This window comes from Zootoca vivipara, chromosome 1 (genome assembly GCF_963506605.1).
Source record: "Zootoca vivipara chromosome 1, rZooViv1.1, whole genome shotgun sequence".
NCBI classification, from domain to species: domain Eukaryota; kingdom Metazoa; phylum Chordata; class Lepidosauria; order Squamata; family Lacertidae; genus Zootoca; species Zootoca vivipara.
The window spans coordinates 51,469,716-51,485,290 of NC_083276.1; the positions used below are offsets into that span (position 1 = coordinate 51,469,716).

General features: G+C 48.1%; 1 protein-coding gene across 3 annotated transcripts in view; it reads right to left on the reverse strand.

Annotated features, from left to right (window-relative positions):
• TSPAN18 (tetraspanin 18) overlaps window positions 1-15,575 on the reverse strand; it is a 157,455-nt gene that overhangs the window by 66,904 nt on the left and 74,976 nt on the right. The gene's annotated exons all lie outside the window — the stretch shown is intronic.

Here is a 15,575-nt window from a genome sequence, read left to right on the forward strand (position 1 = left end):
TCTTCTGGGTCGGGAGAGGCCCATATGCATGCGCACAAAGGATTTTCGGCAATTTTTTGCCGATTTTGAAGATCGTCGCCGCGCCGCACGCCGTAAGAGCAGGCGGCGGCAGCGGGCGGCGGGGGTCGTCGCGGGCCGGATTGGGAGGCCAATTGGGCCGCATCCGGCCCGGGGGCCGTAGTTTGGGGACCCCTGGTCTAGGGACTCCGGAGTCACTTCAAGCCAAACCTTCTCCTAGGGCTGGTTAAAGGTACAGTGGTACTTCGGATTACAAACACTTCAGGTTACAGACTCCGCTAACCCAGAAATAGTACCTGGGGTTAAGAACTTTGCTTCTGGATGAGAACAGAAATTGTACTTATGCTGAGCGGCGGCAGCAGGAGCTCCCATTAGCTAAAGTGGTGCTTCAGGTTAAGAACAGTTTCAGGTTAAGAACGCACCTCCGGAATGAATTAGGTTCTTAACCAGAGGTACCACTGTAAAGGTAAAGAAGAGGAAAAATCACCAGTTTAATAAGTACTATATAAGCACATTGTGAGTGGGAGTTTCTTACTGTAAGCAGCAACAGGAGGAACAAAACCAGTAGCAATGAAACAGATCTCCTTATAACCTTAGGTTGAAAATAAATTAGACTAAAGAATCGCCCTGCTTATTTAACTTATATGCAGAATTCATCATGCGAAAGGCTGGACTAGATGAATCCCAAGATGGAATTAAGATTGCCGGAAGAAATATCAACAACCTCAGATATGCAGATGACACAACCTTGAGGGCAGAAAGTGAGGAGGAATTAAAGAACCTTTTAATGAGGGTGAAAGAGGAGAGCACAAAATATGGTCTGAAGCTCAACATCAAAATAACCAAGATCATGGCCACTGGTCCCATCACCTCCTGGCAAATAGAAGGGAAAGAAATGGAGTCAGTGAGAGATTTTAATTTCTTGGGCTCCTTGATCACTGCAGATGGTGACAGCAGTCACGAAATTAAAAGACGCCTGCTTCTTGGGAGAAAAGCAATGACAAACCTAGACAGCATCTTAAAAAGCAGAGACATCACCTTGCCAACAAAGGTCCATATAGTTAAAGCTATGGTTTTCCCAGTAGTGATGTATGGAAGTGAGAGCTGGACCATGAAGAAGGCTGATTGCCGAAGAATTGATGCTTTTGAATTATGGTGCTGGAGGAGACTCTTGAGAGTCCCATGGACTGCAAGAAGATCAAACCTGTGAGGGACGAGGGATACAGGGAAGTCCCTCCCATCTTAAGTTCCAGCCCATCCCCAAGCGCGGGAGAGAGTAAGGAGAGCTCTGCCTCCAGCGGAGAGTCAGGAAGTGGTGTCCGAGGCTCCGGCAAGGTTGTGGAGCCCAGGCCGCAGGTGGGACAGGAAGTTGGACGCACAGGGGGGAGGCCAATTCCCCCAACTCCCGAATTGCGACGCAAACTTAGGGGGAAGAGGTTGGGTCTGCCAAAGCTGTGGTGCTGGAAGAAAACGCGCCAATCGCCATTCGGGAGTTCAGACACCTCACCTTAAGGATGCATTTTTACTGCTCTGAACACTGTAAATAATCAGCACTTAATAAAAACCTTAAAAGACCATGCTGGAGTCGTTACTCTAGAGTAGCCATACCAGGCCCTCTGACAGCAACTCCCGAATCTTTTTTTTGGCTACTTTGGAGTGCAGCGATGAGCGCTCAAGAGGCTGAGCATTGGAGGCTGGAGGCCGAAGCAGCGAAGCAGGAGCTGCAGAACCTCACAGCGCACGCACAGCAGCAATTGCATGCCGCTCAGGAGGAAGCGCGAGGGGCGCAGGAGGAGCTGAACAAGCTGGTGGACCAGGTGAGGACAAAAGAGGAGACTGAGAAACAGCTAAGGGTGATGGTTTTGGACCTACAGAAAAAGTTGGAAGAGGAGAAAGCCGCTAGAGGTGGGGGGGCGCCCCAGCCGCAGCTAGTCCAAGTGAGAAGGGGACAGAGCCTAGTCACCAAGTTTAGCGGCGACCCTAGGGAGTACCTAGGATTCGAGACAGAAATAAATTATGCGCTGGAATTGCATGCAGCAGAATTCCCAGATGACGCGCACAGAGTCTCCTTTATCATAGAGCATTTGACGGGGGCCGCCCGAGAATGGGTAAGACCGCTCATCGCGCAAAAAAATCCTTGCATGAAGAACGCAAAATTATTTCTAGAAGCTTTAAAAATAATGTACGCTAGTGACAGTGAAATGGAGGCCACTAAAGAGGAGCTTCATAACTTAACACAAGGAAAATCGACAGTTAGGGACTACTGGGCGAGATTCACCATGCTGGTGCACAAACTGGGGTGGGATCTGCAAAGTGAGCCAGTGAAATCAGCCTTCTACATGGGTTTGCACGCAGACGTTAAGGATGAGCTGGCAAGAGGTCCCAAACCGCGAACTATGGATGAGTTAAGCAAAGCGGCGCTAGCGGTGGGGGTGAGACAGGAATCCAGATGGAATGACAAACAAGCGACGCGCGCAGCAAAACCTTGGTTCCCACGCTCCCAGGACAGACCACATCACCAAACCCCACCCCAGGGCCCGCCCCCAGACCCGCCCAGGCCAAGCCCAGAGCCGGAACCGATGGAGATCGGAGGAGCGCGCGCGCGGGCTTTTCAAACCCCGGCGGCGCCAAGACGCAAGGAGGGAAGAGGCGGGAATTGCTTTCTCTGCAACTCCCCCCGGCATCGCGTCAGAGACTGCCCTCATCGCAGAGAGTGGCAAGGAAAGGCGGGAACGGTTGTACCTTCCCCAGCTGACGCAGCACCACCGCAGGGAAACGAGACAGCCTGGCTGCAGGAGACAAGGGGGAGCAGCCAGGCACAGTCAGCAGACAACAGCCCCCGCCCGCCCACCCGCACAGAGAGGAGCACAGCCAGCCCACCCCTCCCAGAGCAGGAGTGGTTCTAGAAGTCACGCTCACGCTCCCAAATGGCTATCCCCTGACAGTCCTCGCCTTAATTGACAGTGGTGCCTCAGCCAACTTCTTCTCGAGAAACTTTGCGGAAGAGCACCAGATCCAACTTCTGCAGCTGGATTTTCCCCTGCACGTGGCCACCATTGACGGCAGAGAGCTGCTGGGAGGGGCCATCACGCATCAAACCCCCCCCCATGAGAATGACGGTGGGAAGGCACTCAGAGACACTGGCTTTCAACGTCACAACCATCTCAGACCCCCCCATCGTCTTGGGCATGAGCTGGCTGACGCGCCACGACCCCTCCATAAGTTGGCACCAGAGATGCATCACTTTTGGATCGGACTTTTGTCTGGAACATTGCATGCAGCACCAACCAGGGGAGGGGCCTCCGATAGCCACGGTGGCCACCATGCACGTCAAGGGGGGTGAGGCAATACCCAAGCCGTACTGGGACCTGCAGGAGGTCTTCAGCGAAGCAGAGTCCGACCACCTACCCCCACACAGGCCTTTTGACTGCCAGATCAACCTGGTGCCAGGGGCAACTATACCCCCAGCCAAGCTATACGCCATGTCAGATCAGGAACTGGAGGATCTGCGCGCTTTCATCGACAAGAACCTCAAGCGGGGGTTCATCAGGGAAAGTAAGGCAGCAGGGGGCAGCCCGGTCTTCTGGGTGGACAAGAAAGACACGCAACAGCGCCGTCTTGTGGTGGATTTTAGACGGCTGAATTCGGTGACAGAGCCAGTGGCTTTCCCCATGCCCAGAGTGGATGATCTCCTGACAGCGGCACGCAGGGGCAAGATCTTCACCAAGCTCGACCTAAGAGGGGCGTACAACTTGATTAGGATCCGGGAGGGTGATGAATGGAAAACCACGATGTTCACGCCTCTGGGCTCTTTTGAATATCTGGTGATGCCCTTCGGGTTGCAAGGGGGCTCAGCATGCTTCCAGGCCTTCATGCACCACGTCCTGGGGTCCCTCCTCTTCAAGAACTGCTTGGTCTTTCTGGATGACATCCTTATCTACTCCAATGACCCAGTGCAGCATGTGAAGGATGTCAGGGAGGTGTTGCAGCGCCTGAAGGACAACCACCTGTATGTGAAGCTGGAGAAGTGCAAGTTTCACACCAAAGAAGTGGACTTCCTGGGCTACAAGCTGTCAGACAAGGGGCTGGCGATGGACAAGGACAAGGTGCAGGCCATCCTGGACTGGCACAGCCCCAGGACGCGCAAAGATGCCCAACGCCTACTAGGCTTCGCGAACTTCTACAGGAAGTTCATCAAGAACTTCTCTCGCGTCACGGCTCCTATCACCGACTGCCTGAGAGGCAAGCAGAAGTTCCGGTGGACACCAGAGGCGCAAGCAGCGTTCGAAAGCCTCAAGAGGGTATTCGCTTCAGACCAGCACCTGTTCCACGTGGTGCAGGATGCGCCCCTACGCCTGGAGACAGATGCTTCGGACAAGGCTCTGGGAGCGATTCTGTTGCAACTGGACGCCAACAGAGAGTGGAGACCCTGTGCCTTCTTCTCCAGGAAGCTGACCCAGCCGGAACGCAACTACACAGTGTTTGACAGGGAACTTCTCGCGATCCACGCTGCGTTCCAGCACTGGCGACACTTCCTGGTGGGCGCCAAGCACCCCATCCAGGTGTGCACAGACCACAAGAACCTGGAGTTCTGGAGAACTGCCAGGGTGCTCAACCAGCGACAGATACGGTGGGCAGAGTTCTTCTCGAACTTCAACTTCTCCATCCACTACATCCCGGGAGAGCAGAATGTCAGGGCGGATGCCCTCTCCCGCAAGCCAGAGTACATGGAGGAGGAGTTGCCACCAGCACCCAGGCATATTTTCCCCCCATCAGCATGGTCCTGCGGAGCAGCAGTGGTGAGCGAGGCAGAACTCACAGCACTGACAGCAGCTGATGAATTTGCCACCCGCATCTTCAGAGAACTGAGAGGGGGGGGGCGCAGGCCAAAGACTTTGAAGAAAGGAGGGGTTTGCTTTTTTACAAGGGAGCCCTGTACCTGCCAACCAAACAGCTGAGAGGTAAGGCCCTCAAGCAGATGCACGACAACCCAACGGCGGGTCATTTTGGGAGGGACAAAACCACTCACCTAGTCATGAGACACTTCTGGTGGCCAGGGGTGCGGGAGGATGTTCGGGATTATGTAAGGGGATGTGACACCTGCCAGAGAGCAAAGGTGGTCAGAGCGCCACCAGCAGGTTTGCTGGAGCCCTTAGCCACACCGCACAGGCCGTGGGAAGTAGTGTCCATGGACTTCATCACAGACCTGCCGTCGTCCAGGGGCAAGACCGCAGTGTTGGTGGTGGTGGACCTCATGTCCAAAATGTGCCATTTTATACCGTGTGCCAGGGCGGTCTCGGCAGAAGAGACGGCCAAGCTGTTTGTTGACCACGTATTCAGACTGCATGGATTGCCTTTAAGAGTTATTTCGGATCGTGGCCGCCAATTTGTTTCCAGGTTCTGGCGGCGGCTCATGAACCTCCTGCAGGTGGAGGTCAGCTTGTCGACGGCTAGGCACCCGCAGACCAATGGACAGGCGGAGAGGGTCAACGCCATTCTGCAGCAGTACCTGAGATGTTACGTCAGCCAGAGGCAAACGGACTGGGTGGATCGCCTGCCACTGGCAGAATTTGCCTACAACAATGCGGTGCACGTCTCCACAGGGGTGTCGCCCTTTAAGGCCAACTACGGGCGCGACCTCAGATCTTTCCCGGAGAGGGAGGGGGAGGAGGAGGAAGAGGGCCCACAGGCAGAGGATTGGGCAGAGGACCTGGAGACGGTGCACCAGCAACTCAGAGAACACTTGGAGAGGGCCAAGGAAGCGTACAAGAAGGGGGCAGATCGCCACAGGCGACCGGGAGAGGTCATCAGGGTGGGGGACAAGGTTTGGTTATCCTCGGAAGGTCTTCCCACCAGGGGGCGATGCAAGAAGTTAGCACCCAGGAGGCTGGGCCCCTTCACGGTCACGCAACAGGTCAACCCGGTAGCCTTCAGGCTAGCACTGCCGGAGGACATGAGAGTGCACCCAGTGTTTCATAGATCGCTGCTGTCGCCGTACAGGGAAAGTACCAGGTTCAGGGACAGCGATCAGCCTCCAGAGGGAGGGGGGGAGACGGGAGACGCCCGACAGCTCAATGAGGCAACTGAGATTTTAGACTCAAGGAGAGGGGTGAGAGGACTGGAGTACCTGATAGCATGGGAGGACACTCCGCCGTCCCACAATGAGTGGATACCAGCCACAGAAGTACCTGAGGAATTTTTAGTGGAAGAGTTCCACGCCCTGTTCCCCCACAGGCCCAAGCCCTGGCACATGGAAAGGGAGGGAGAGGGGGAGGGGCAGGAGGAAGGGATAGCAGGCAGCAGCTCTCCATGGAGATGGGAAGCGGAATTTGAGGACACGGAAGAAGAGGTGTGGGTTTCACCGAGGTCAACGACGTCAGAGGCAGGAGAGGACTGGCAGAACATTTTTACTCCCACCAGCTCTGACGCCACTGACTTCTTGGGATTCCCGTCTTCTCAGGGGGAAGGAGAAAGATCGCCGGATTGGGGGGAAATTTTTACACCCACAGGCTCGGATGCCACAGACTTCTTGGGGTTTCACTCGTCCCCAGCAAGCAGAGAGCCACTAGGGAGGGGGGGAGAGGAGCCTGGGAGGGGGATGGATGTGAGGGACGAGGGATACAGGGAAGTCCCTCCCATCTTAAGTTCCAGCCCATCCCCAAGCGCGGGAGAGAGTAAGGAGAGCTCTGCCTCCAGCGGAGAGTCAGGAAGTGGTGTCCGAGGCTCCGGCAAGGTTGTGGAGCCCAGGCCGCAGGTGGGACAGGAAGTTGGACGCACAGGGGGGAGGCCAATTCCCCCAACTCCCGAATTGCGACGCAAACGTAGGGGGAAGAGGTTGGGTCTGCCAAAGCTGTGGTGCTGGAAGAAAACGCGCCAATCGCCATTCGGGAGTTCAGACACCTCGCCTTAAGAATGCATTTTTACTGCTCTGAACACTGTAAATAATCAGCACTTAATAAAAACCTTAAAAGACCATGCTGGAGTCGTTACTCTAGAGTAGCCATACCAGGCCCTCTGACAAAACCTATCCATTCTTAAGGAAATCAGCCCTGAGTGCTCACCGGAAGGACAGATCCTGAAGCTGAGGCTCCAATACTTTGGCCATCTCATAAGAAGCGAAGACTCCCTGGAAAAGACCCTGATGTTGGGAAAGATGGAGGGCACAAGGAGAAGGGGATGGCAGAGGATGAGATGGTTGGACAGTGTTCTCGAAGCTACGAACATGAGTTTGACCAAACTGCGGGAGGCAGTGGAAGACAGGAGTGCCTGGCGTGCTCTGGTCCATGGGGTCATGAAGAGTCAGACACAACTAAATGACTAAACAACAACAAGAAGAAGAAGATAACATCATGCATTTTCTGCCAAAGCAGCACTAGGATCGAAGAGCTGCAAAGGTGCTCTTTGTAACTTAGATGCAACCCAAGACACAATGTAAGCATAGCAGCTACACAGTGCTTTCTACCTGTGTTGTGCCAGCAAAGGGAGTCCCTTGACTTTTGAAGCCCCTTGTACGTTATTTTGCACTGAGTTGTTGGTCCACTGGCTGAGTTGACAAAATGTCATGGAAGTTAGAAAATCTGAAGCCATTATTATCAGAAGATCATTCCATCATTATTATCAGAAGTGTTCCATACAACACTTACTTACTCCAAATTTCTAGCGAAGTAAAATGGCAAAACACACCATCTAATTATCCCTAATGACCGAAGCTCAAATCTTCTTAGCATTAGGGCAACCACCAAATCACAGTTCTGCTGACCTGGAACTGTTGGATTTGTGAAGCTTTAGTCCTACTGGTATTCATTACTTATATATTTCTTGTTTGTTTCATAAAATGTACACACCACTTGATTGCAAAAACAAAAACAAAACATGAAAGCAGTTTGCAAAAGATAAAATAGTAACTGGCAGTTCCCTCACTGCGAGAAGCCAAGTTGCAGGGAACTAGGCAGAGGGCCTTCTCGGTAGTGGCGCCTGCCCTGTGGAACGCCCTCCCACCAGATGTCAAAGAGAACAACATCTACCAGACTTTTAGAAGACATCTGAAGGCAGCCCTGTTTAGGGAGGCTTTTTAATGTTTAATAGATTACTGTATTTTATTTTTCTGTTGGCAGCCGCCCAGAGTGGCTGGGGAAACCCAGCCAGATGGGCGGGATATAAATATATTACTGTATTATTATTATTATTATTATTATTATTATTATTATTATTATTATTATTCTAAAACAGATTCAAATTACCTCAACTTTCTAAGCATCCATGTAGGTTTGTCTCAACAGGAATGCTTTTAGCAGGCTCCAGAAAAGAATACAATGAAGGCACCTACATGATCTCAATAGGCAGGGAGTTCCAAAGTGCAGGTGCTGCCACACTAAATTATTTACAGATGTGGAGCGGGTGCTATGTGGCACCTGGAGCAGTGCCATTTCCACCGATCAAAGAGGCCAAGTACATGTAGGGTAAGATGATGTCATAGGTAAACTTGTCCCAAGTTGTTAATGGTTTTATATACTAACACTTTGAACCTAGTCCGGTAGCAAATCAGCAAACCACTGCAGATTTAAAGAGTTAGATCTTGAATTTAAGCGCTCTCTTTCTGAGAATCAATCTTCCCATATCTCAGACACAAGCCTTATTTTGATATATAAAAACCCCGCCTTTGCAGTCTCCTGCAGAATCACTAAGTGAAAGAGCGAGAGTAAATCTTAAGATGTAATTGAGACAAGCTCACCTCTCCCACTTGGGGTGTTTAAAACTCACAAAAGAACAAGACAGCAGCCTGTGCAGCAATCAAAATAAGGAATCCAATGCCTTTATTATCTCCTTTGAGCGACATCAGCTCTATAGCTTGCCCCAGGAATCCACACCTTGATGAAAGGCTGCTCTACTCTCCCCATCTGTCATTTTGTGCAAGCCTATTTTCACTTGTCAAAGTAATTTGTACAGGAGATAATCATATATAGCAGGAGTTTATTAATGATTGCATGTTGGAAACACTATCTTTTACTGATAAGCATCTTCCTAGCTGTAAATTGTATCACCTTCCTATATTTCTTTTTAAAAAGAAAACGAAAAATACACTGTAAGAAAGGCATGCCCAGAATTTCATTTGAACAAGCAATGATGTGGCAACAGAGGAGGCTGGCTGAGATGGACAAAGAGGAAGAAGCTCTTCGTTAAAACTTGTAACCGACAGCAAAAGTGGCATGCCTATGGGCGAGCCCACACTTCCACCTGTTCCGTGCCTAGAAAGCATGCTATGAGCACTTTTCCGCTTCTCCCATGCTTTTAAGGCGCTTTTGTCTTTGCCCTACTCTTTCCCCTGGAAAACCTCGCTCCAGAATGATGTTTGCTCAATTCATTGGTAAAGATTGGATTTTCCCAGGGGAAAGTGGCAGGATAAACAGAAGTCTGGATGTGCCCTCCATTAGTACCGGTACTACCAGCAGCACATTCCTTTACCAGCACCACAAACATAACATTAATATATCTGGTTTCAAAATTATCTAGAGCAGGTGGTCTATGCAATGCACTTATAACTGAGTGGAAGTGGAGGTATATTTTAGCAACAGCCAATGTCACTTCTGAAAGCTGATGGGAAATGTTAAAATCACCCCCAAACACCCATTCTAAAAAGGGGGGGAGTGTGGTGAAAGAGAGCAGTCCTAGGTAACTCTCCATACTCCATACTCAGCCATCTGTGCTTTGCTCCATAGGCTGGATCTAGACATATTAAAGAAGCGTTTCTGTTAAATGCATTGCAAACTTTGTATGAGAAATCGGGTTGGTGAAAACGGAACTCCACAGCGCCATCTGGTGTCACAGTGTTAGAATGCATAAACAACACATATAAAGCGCTTTTTCTTTGCAAATGTAGCTGAGTCCCTAATCTAGCAAAACCTCTCATTTGGCTGCCTTTGGACATTATATCTTAACATGCAACACCCCCCCTTCATTTAGGAGTGTAGCTTTTTAATTGTTCCATGCCTTTACAACATACAGTAGCTTGAACAAAATCCATCACAAGCGAAACATGAGTGAAAAACGTGATGAGGCTGCAAAAAAGGTTAATGCAATTTTCAGCTAATACATTAACAGAACCATAGTTTCCAAGTCATGGGAATTAATATTTCCACATTTATCTTGAGCCAGTGATGCCACATCTGGAGCAGCATTCAGTTCTGCTTGGAAAATGTTGAGAGGACCGCAACAAATATGGTTAGCTGTATGAAAAACAAGTCCAGTAGAAAAAAGTTGATGGAACTGTGTGTGTATATATATATATATATGCTGGAGAAGAGGAGGCTGGACATTATAGCCTTCTGAAATATCTGATAGGTTGTTACTTAGAAAAGGGCAAATAACTGTTCACTGCTATCCAAGACACCTGGACTAGATTTAATCTAGCTAGAGTTTAAGTCCCAAGAGGGTAGATATCAGTTGAACATTTGGAGAAACTCGCTAAGAGTGGTTGAATAATGGAACCAATTAACTAGAAGGGTGGACACTTGCTGGAGGCGTTCAAGTAGAAGATAGGCAGCTATTTATTGGGAATGCTCGAGTCCTGGGTATCCTATATCAAGCAGGGAATTGGTCCAGGTTATGCAAGACCCCCTCTAACTCTATGACTCCGCAATTGTGCTTTTTCTATATGGTGGGAACATGGGATGCTAAACATTTACTGAACTAAACACGGTGACTGTGACAGTTATAATAAGAAAAGAAAAAGAGGAGGTCACACCTCGTGAAGTAACAGATAAGTGTCTGGATAGAGTGGGAATTAAAAACTTTGTATATGGTTTGCACAAAGCGTATGTTTATGAGGCTTGGATGAAATAGCAAACTATGGCTTGCTGAAAACACAGAACAGAAATTCCTGTTCTCAGTGTGTAAGGAGAAAAAAGGAGGGGGAAGGTGAGAAGCAAGTGCACTAGCCTGAAGCTCACTCTCATCACCAGTTTTTGATTTGGTATTCTCTCTGCATAGCCTCAGACTACACAGTTTAGGTTTAGTCTCATATAACTAGATAATATTTTTTTAGTGAAGGATTTCTTTACAGCTAACCATTAATATTTGTATGCTGGGATTAAAACAAAAACAAAAAACACACACCAATGAAAGGGATATTTTCCCCCAGCAGCTACTGCCTCAACAGCCCTCTCCATGACCACCACTTTGAATGTAAAAGTCCTTGGCCTCCATTGATTTAACTATCTCCTTTTCCGACACCCTAAGTCCTTCTCCGCCTTTCAAATTGCTTATTTCAGGCTAGACAAGCAACTGTGGTTAAAATGTCACTGAATTTAATGATTTCAACGCTGTGTTCAAACACTTCAGCAGCCTGGCTTCAAAGGCAAGGGAAGTGGCAGAAAGACGCAGGATGGGCTGATTCATACTGGTGGAGCAAGACCCCTCATATCCAGGTAAGATGGTACAGAACGTTCAGGCAATTAGGCAGCTGGCATTGACATCAGATACCAAGCTGCACCATTTAAGAGCTTCTATCTCAAATCGTAGATTAAGATAAAGAAAGGTGGGGGTGGAGAGGACAATTTTCAGTACTTAAAAATAATAATGGCTGGCTTCCTGTGTTTGCAAGATATTTAGTTACATCTATTTAGATTAACACTATCCACCTTCTGGTAGCAGGGTGTGGAGGTTTGGCAGAACCACATTCTGAGGGGTAGTAATGGATTTATTTATTGAAGGCAGCCCTGTTTAGGGAAGCTTTTAATGTTTAATAGATTACAGTGGAACCTCGGTTTACGAACACCTCGGTTTATGAATTTTCGGACCCATCTGGAATGGATTAATTCACTTTCCATTACTTTCAATGGGAAAGTTCGCTTCAGTTTATGAATGTTTCAGTTTATGAACAGACTTCTGGAACCAATTACACCCATGCTTCGGGTTAAGTACGCTTCAGGTTGAGTACTCTGCAGACCCATCTGGAACGGATTAATCCACTTTCCATTACTTTCAATGGGAAAGTTCGCTTCAGTTTATGAACAGACTTCCGGAACCAATTGTGTTCATAAACCGAGGTACCACTGTATTGTATTTTAATATTCAGTTGGAGGTCGACCAGAGTGGCTGGGGAAACCCAGCCATATGGGTGGGGTATAAATAAATTATTATTATTATTATTATTATTATTATTATTATTATTATTATTAACCGCTTCAAAGCCAACACATATTTTGTACATCTTTGACTCATATGCTGGACTTTTCACCACCAGAACTGAACAAGAGGCAGGCATGTTTGTGAAAAAAGATGGATCAATGCAATAACCTGACTTATACCCATCTATTCCTCCCTGTCATGTATCCTGTAGCAGACAAAGCATTTTGTCTGACATGCCAGTGAATATTCTAGCACTCACCAGTGCTAGGAACAGGGTTCAATTTCGTTATTATGAAACATTTCATTATTATGAAACACCCATCCTATCTTAATTTGCAGTCCCTAGTGGAAACGGGAGTGTGGAATCAAATATTCTCATGATTCCAATTTCAGACTCAGCAACTTTCAGTGTGCAACTTTCAATTCATTCCAAACTGGCAGCATCCACTACTGCAGAAAATGCTGGTTGCTTCTGTATGTCAGAATGGGAGACAGGTAAAAAGAAGAAATGTCACACCAGGTTACTTGGTTCATCCATCCTGCTATTTGCTGATCATCTTAACACAAGCAGAAATTTAAAGATCGATCCACACAAGATAGCACAATGTCAGAAAGTTGACTGTGCGAGCTTTGTACTTGCTCTTAATAGAGAACCTGAGCCATAATGCTTTCTATTACTTATAGCTTACTCAAGCAGGCATTCACTGACATGGCTTGGTTAATCTTTTCTATAGTCCCAGGAGGGTCTTATTTTCACTTATTAAAAGTTGCTAATTTGAACTCAACAAATGTATGTTTAATCTGCTGTTAAGACCCAACTCACTTTGCACATTTATCTATTGAGCTCATATAAAATTCATAAACCTGTGTAAACAGTTTGCCTTCCTACAGAAGCCCATAAGAAGTTTCCAATTTTTATATAAACCCTATGCATACCTGCTTGAAAGTGCCCAGTGCACAAGATGGCAACTCAAAGTAGAATGAGAAGAATCTGTTGAGGTTCTACAGACTTTTTTATCAGACACACAGGTGGTCTATCTGGCCAACCCTTACATATGCTACATGAATAAATATATAACTGCCTCTTCAAGGAATAGATTGTTTCCTGCCCTCTCTTCCATGGTAAGATATGTCAAGATGAAATTCGCAACCACTGTGATGCAGATGTAACTATAAAATGTATGCCATATATTCCAATGCAAGGGAACGAGCCAAGGTTCCAATATGTACTATGCTGTCAGCTCTCCTTCAGTGGAATATTTGGTGTCATATGTAGTTACATAAAAGGAACATTACGTCAGCTTCTAACTGTGGTTTAGAGAGCGTCAGGACCAAACAGCAATCAGGATCAGAGGGCTTTGATCCATCCAAAGCTATTTTAGTATGTGCCCAACTCTCCCACATTTTCCAGCGTTATCAGTGACATTTCCAGACAAGCTCCTGGACTCTTTACTGAACAAATCAGTAGGGCATAATGGACCTTTCTAAACTTCTAAAGTTGCCTCCTTTTTCTGTGGCTAAATGCCTCTCTTGCCAAGTTCCTTTAGCATTCACCTGAAACCAGCATATGAACAGGCACAAATATTTTTTAACAATGTAGAAAAAGATGTGAAAACACCAGCTTTAAAAAGCCAGCTATCATAGATAAAAATGAAAGTGAATGAGATTTTACTCTCTGCTAAAGATAAAACTGCTCCAGCGTCTCCAGTGAGAGAGCGCCAGAAAATACTCTGTTTAGTGTCTAGTGATATGGCCCTTCCTTCAGGCATTTTAAGCTGGGCTTGCATATTAAAAGGACTAGAGTTTTAACACTGAACTGTCTATTAAAAATTCTATGCAGAAGCATCTGTAGCTTCATGTAAACATCAGATTGCAGCATCTCTCTCTTGCAGGTGAAAACAGAAGTGTTAATGTTTCCACACTGGGAGCAAATACTATGTTTATCTACAGAGAAAGTACCCAGCAGAAAACTCCAGGGAAAAACAAGGAACAAATAATGCAGCCATCTTGTTCATGTGAATGAAGACTTCTCATGTACATGTATAATTACCATAGGAGGAAGCACCAAAAGCAGAGAGAGAGAGGCAGAGAGAGAGAGAGAGAGAGAGAGAGAGAGAGAGAGAGAGAGAGAGAGAGAGAAACAGAACAAATGATAAAAAGCAGTATAGATAAATGAAGCTTTACTAATTTCCCTGGAATTTTCCGCAGTATCTTCAACTGCACTGGATCATCTTTTAGGATAGTCACAAACTACACTCGAGCAGCGACCCTACATTATCTGATTCATTTACCAAGGATTTGGGGTCATTCGAAGTTCACAGGGTGCTTTACAATGTGGATGTGAAGGTGCAGTACAACACAGCAAGAACTGGAATCCTTCCCATCTTGTATTAGTTGCAATTGCAGAAATTCAAGCTTTAAAAAAATCTGTCAGATTTATCTTATTAGAATGTGGGATATCCTCTCAAAGCAAAAGAGGCAGAAATCCCCATTGTTTCAAAGAAGCCTCTGCAATGCATGGCAGAGGATACCATTAGGTGCTAGTAGTTTGTCTTGGGTTCTACCGTGTTTCCCCTTTTTTAATACGTAGTCAAAAAGTAAGCCAGGGCAACAATTTTAAGCATTTGAGAAATATAAGACATACCCTGAAAATAAGACATACCCCCATGCCTGCCAACTGGGGGCCTGGAACCAGGAGGTAAAATGGCGTTTAAAAACGCCGTTTGAAGTGATTTCAGCTTGCCTCCCCGCCGCCTGGAACCGGCTGCTGCAGCGCGCAGCAGCGCCGGGCGGAGCGCCCAGCAACACGGACGGAGCGCTCAGCAGCACCAGGAGGAGCGTCCCACCGTGCCAGGCGGCGGGGTGGCAGGCCTCCTTGGCATGGCGAGGAAGAGACGAGGCCGCTGGCTCGGGCGCTCCTGAGTCCTGACCCCAGCCGCTTCTACGCGGCAGCAGCAAAAGAGCCGTGCGGCCACATGGAGAGGTGAGCGCCCGAGCGGGAGACGCGCTCTCTGCAAAGCTCTGCACTCACTTCATCTGCCCGACGGGAAAGCGAAGTGGGGAAGAGAAAAAGAGAAAAAACCGAAGCGGCTCTTTTTCTCTTCCCCACTTCGCTTTCCCGTCGGGCGGATGAAGTGAGTGCAGAGCTTTGCAGAGAGCGCGTCTCCCGCTCAGGCGCTCGCCTCTCCATGTGGCCGAGCGGGAGACGCGATCTCTGCAAAGCTCTGCACTCACTTCATCCGCCCGACGGGAAAGTGAAGTGGGGAAGAGAAAAAGAGCCGCTTCGGTTTTTTCTCTTTTTCTCTTCCCCACTTCGCTTTCCCGTCGGGCGGATGAAGTGAGTGCAGAGCTTTGCAGAGATCGCATCTCCCGCTCGGGCGCTAGCCTCTCCATGTGGCCGCATGGCTCTTTTGCTGCTGCCGCGTAGAAGC